This window comes from Triturus cristatus, chromosome 3_1 (assembly GCF_964204655.1).
Source record: "Triturus cristatus chromosome 3_1, aTriCri1.1, whole genome shotgun sequence".
NCBI lineage: Eukaryota > Metazoa > Chordata > Amphibia > Caudata > Salamandridae > Triturus > Triturus cristatus.
The window spans coordinates 923,917,226-923,922,309 of NC_140583.1; positions in this window are offsets into that span (position 1 = coordinate 923,917,226).

Sequence of the window (5,084 nt, forward strand, 5' to 3'; positions counted from 1 at the left end):
GGAGGGGTCCTGTTTTTCCCAAATAATTTTGTTGCATTTATGTGAGTTGCCCACGGCGTCTTCCTTATGTGTTTAATTTTTTTTACGGGAGAACACACACCTCTCTTGATGCTTTGTTTCCCCGTAAAGGCTCTCCACAATTCACTAGTCTTTAGGAAAACCCTCAGTGATGTCTATCTACTAACACATACACACAGGGTCGAAACATTGACAACTTTATTGGTCCATGCTCCTGGTCAACCATCCTATAAAAGACTAATAACGGGGTTAGGGTGTTTGTTGAACTATTTGACACAAAAAGGAAGGACATTTCTTTAATTGTTTCATGTATCTTATTTATTTATTTTAACTGGTATTGTGTTGTGTCAAGCACTTTGGGTCACCTCACTAAGTCACATTGTCTTTTATTTCTGTGTTCATGACGGCCGCATATGAAAAAATTAGTTGGTATTATTTGGGTATATGACTTTGAACATACTAACTAATGTCATTGTTGTGTGTTGTCTATTTTAATATTTGCAGTGTGTTGAATAATGGTCAAATATAGGCCCACAATCCTTCAGACCATACATTGATCTTTAGGACACCATTATTTCATGTAAAATTATTGCGTTAACCATCAGGATGCATTGTACTCTATAACAATACATACCCAGGTTCTGAGGGACACAGGGCAACCTCCGCTATTTTTGATGGTCCATTAGGAGATGAGCTAGCAGTGTCGCAAACAACATTAAGGTAAGACTTAACTCCTTACATGTATTTGTCTACATTTCTTGCATTCTGATCTGCTACACTAGGAGGCCCCTGTCTCCTGCTTTAGCGAAGACGGGATAAAAGTCTTGAGCTCTTGTTTTTACTTGCAGGCTGGGCCGAGCTGGCAATCACACATCCTTCGGAGAAAACGTAACCATGATCGAGCCCCGGGATTTATGACTGCGGGCTGCCTGGTATCTCCTGAGCTCTTGTGAGGGTGAAGAAAGAGAGGGGAAACTGGCCAGTATTTAAACACTCAAACAGCGTGCAAGCCAGTAAGAAATGCACTGAAAAAGAAGGCACGCATACTTTCTTTCACCATAGTGTTCGTTAGAAACTATTTAGATCTTACTAAAAGGCCCGGACTGTAGTCTGGGTATGAAGATGATGAAGACGACTATGAAATGTAACCCCAAAAGGTTAAGTTGATACAAGGTCCTCAGATAGCAGACATTTTGCCACACATAAGAGATGTGACAGGCTATGCAATGACTGAACAGGGGGACCAGGATGATTTCTTTAATTCCCATGGTCCATCATCTTCAGAGTCCTTGTGTGCACATGAAGTAATAAATCCAAAATTGTGAGTATGCTTTCCATAGACTATAGAAGTTAATTCAGTCTTGTGCAGTATGTATTTAAACCTGTCAACAGATGATGCTGTCCCTCTAAATGCACTGACAAAATGGTGGATAGTGCACTAACTCTGCAGCAACTTTTTCCAGTATGTTTTGTACCAAAAACGTCTGTTCGTAAGAGAAAATTTCTGGGCAGACATGGACACAGTCTACCCTCCTTTGCAAACTGATTGATCTGGTGCAATAGTGATTCAAAGTATTGGGCCTCATTGGAGAAGAGGCCCAGAGTTCAGGGGTTGATGTCTGCCACTACAGCAGTGGTGTCATGGGCCTGTTCACATTTGAAACCAATTGTTTGTCATCTTTTCAACTACAGGGATCTCTCTTCTAGAGCTAAAAGTAAAAATTCTTGTTTCAAATAATATCAATATGCAGTGAAATTGGTGGTTAACAAAGGCAAGAATTTTGAAGGAAGTTTCTCCATCCCCATCAATTCCAAAAATATGACCATGGAAATCAGTGCAGCGGGCAGGAGTGCAAGTGTGGAGGGTTATCTAGCTCATGGGCGCTGGTCATTGAAGTAGAAGCAATGGCTCTGTAACTGGAAAGAACTCCAGTAAGTATTTCTTGTTCTGAAAGCATTTGCCTCTGTGGTCCAAAATCAGGCAGTGTTGGTGAGAATGGACATCCAAGTTTTATCAGTTTACATGAATCGCCAAAGGCACTCACACTGTCAAAGTCTAGCACAGCTAACTCATGCAATGCGGTTATGAGCAGAGAACAGTTTAATCTCCTTTACAGCATGTTGCATACCAGGGGTGGGAACTTTCAGGCAGGACATCTAGTAGGTACTTCCTATCCTCCATGAATTTCCATCTATGACGGAAAGTATTTCAGACTGTGGTTCATCATATGGGCAATCTATGGATGGATTTATTTGCACCTCAGGAAGAAGCAGTGATTCTGCACAAGTCATTGGTGTTCTCAGGCTTGAGGGTGGACACTTTATTATTCAAGTGGTATTCACTATGCATTTTCACCAAACCCATTAATTCAGAAAGTATAAGAGAAGGTTCAAAGTGAGTAGTCAGGGGCCATCTTGACAGATCCATCTTTTCCCAGGAAACATTGTATTTTGGTTTATACCCATCATGCCCAGTTCTTAAGGGTGAACAGAGCCAGCAAGCTACTGTAATAACTGAAGCGATAACGTCAGAAGATGAGGTTTCAGTATAGGTTTAATGGAGCACTCCTGCAACAGATTCCAAGGGCCTCATTTACAGGAAACGTATGCATCGGCACATTAGTTTCCTTGCGCCTGAGCCAAATGTCCATGTGACACCATGGATGAACTGTATTTACAATATAGGGTTCCATGGCGCAAGGATTAAGAGATGCGTCAGAAATTCTGGCACATCTTTTGCGCAAAAGTGACACATTGCTGGAGTTGTTCGTAAAACTGACGCAAATCCAGCAATGTGTCAGAACACATAAGCAAGTCCCTTTGTAAAAGCCCTGCGTCATTCCTTATGCCTGGTCTGAGCAGGCGTAAGCATTTTAACACAGTGAAGTGTTAGTCACGCAGTAAAATGTCAATTTCACTGCACCAATTCTACGTTAGTTTTTTGTAGGGGAACACCAAACCTGCACACATTATACCTGGTGCAGTTATAAGGTGACACGGGGCTCTTCAAACTGACGCAATGCACCAGTTTGTGCATATGGATCAGTGTGGCGCACTTATTGCGCCACCCCTGTGTCAAAAAGAAGTGAGGCGGCAGCACAAGACACTTGTAAATGAGGCCCTAAGTATATAACGGTTTTAGAATCCTAGCTGATTTGAACAGCAACCAATAATACATTATAGAATATTGGGATGCAGAGTTCCATGGCATCCCAGTTAATTATATACATATTAATTAAGCTAATATTTACACTTCTGCAAGAAACATTAGAACAACATTCGTAAATGATGCCTAAATAAATCATTGCAGCCTGCTAGATGGGACCCATTTAAAATGTAGAATTTCTTGAAGAAAAGGTGTCTTGTGGTTTAACGGTTCCAGCTTAAGGACTAGTGGGCCACAATCGGGGCCATAAAACAGCAGAGGCACCCGTTTCCAGGACTGAGACCCTCGAAGGAAAATTGGCAGCTAACTTTTTAAATCGTAGAATCCTCTATTGTTCTCGAATTCCAGCGTGGGATCTTCCACTAGTTCTGAAGAATATTCAAAAAGCTCCATTTTAATTCGCTGAACAAACATCCTTTTTTTCTTGACTTCTAAGGCGTCTTTCTAACTGCCCATTACATCGGCCACAAGGCTGGGCAAAATAGGTGGAATAGTTATAGATGAACCTTAAATGAATATTATGCACGATAGTTTTTTTTTTTTTTTAACCTGCTCCTTCATTCAAAGAAAAAGTATGTACAAAGTTCCATTTAGAGCAGGAAATCATTCTGCCACTTTTTGTTTTTTTAATCCGAATTCTTCTAGTCGGGTGAAAGCAGGATTACATTTTCTATATGCGGAAAGGACAGTGATAATTTATCTTAGTTGAACAGAATCTTTTCATAATTGTTTTTCTCTTTTGGTTTTGTTTGGTTCTAACAATAAAGGACCCAAGCTCTGTGCTTCGAGAGGGAAACTGTCTATATTCAGCCCCATCCTGTGATGGGAGCAAAGCGTTTTCCAAAAGTGGAGATCTGTAGGGTCCTACTTGGGCTTTTGTACAAGATTATGGAAAGAATTACCAAGAAATGAAGGAAATTTGTTGGAAACTGTTTTGGTTTCAATTAAATGATTTATTTGTTGCATATTCTAACAATAAACAAACTACACCATCAATATAGCCTTATAGCCTGCTGTAGTGGGATAAACCGGCTATTAAAGGCACGCTCCAACGTTAAAGGCGAGAGCCAAACGCGAGGGCCTTTAACAAAGGAGCGGGCCTTTAATGGCTGGTATATCCTGCTATTGTGGGCTGTAAGGCCATTAGAACATTCCGCCCATTGAGGGCAGAATGTCCTAATTAGAAAGGCCTCTTGGAGCATGAGGGGGGTTCAAATCCAGAGGCTCCAAAGCCTTTGATTCACAGCTGTTATATGGCCATGGCTAATAGCTGTTAAACATTCACAGCACTAGCTGTGAAAATCAGCCCTTGCTTCTCCCTGGGCTCGGCTAAACGTTTTTTTCTTGTTGAGCCAGGCCAGGGAGATCCAGGAGCTGAGCAGCATCCCCCTCCCTCCTTCCAAGGATCCAGTGACTCTCTGAGCTATGGGAAGAGAGAAGGGGAACGCTCCGGTGTGCCCTGCAGCTCAGCCTTTACCTTTTCGCTTTCCTGTGCCCCTTCCATATATTTTGGAGAGTCAGAGGAAAGAAAAAGGCAAAGGCTGTGTATTAGAACATTGAAAGTTGAGAGCAGCATGATTAGCTCAGTTTATATAGGTCGCTGCTGCTCCATTGTCTTCAAAGGAGGTCTCACCATTCCAAAGTTCTAAAATAGCCTTATAACCCCCTTGCTGAGGGCTATCCTGGTTGTTAAAGTCTCTGAACCCGAGTTATAGGTCCGAGTCGCAGACAAGGGCCTATAACGAGGGTGAGGGCCTTTAACAACCAGTATAGTCCGAGGCGGAAGTGCTATAAGGCTAATAGAGCATTTTATCCACTAAAGGTAGAATGTTCTATATTAAAAAGGGAGCAACATGAAGACAAACATTAGAATGTTAAAGCTCCGAGCTTATACAAAGTA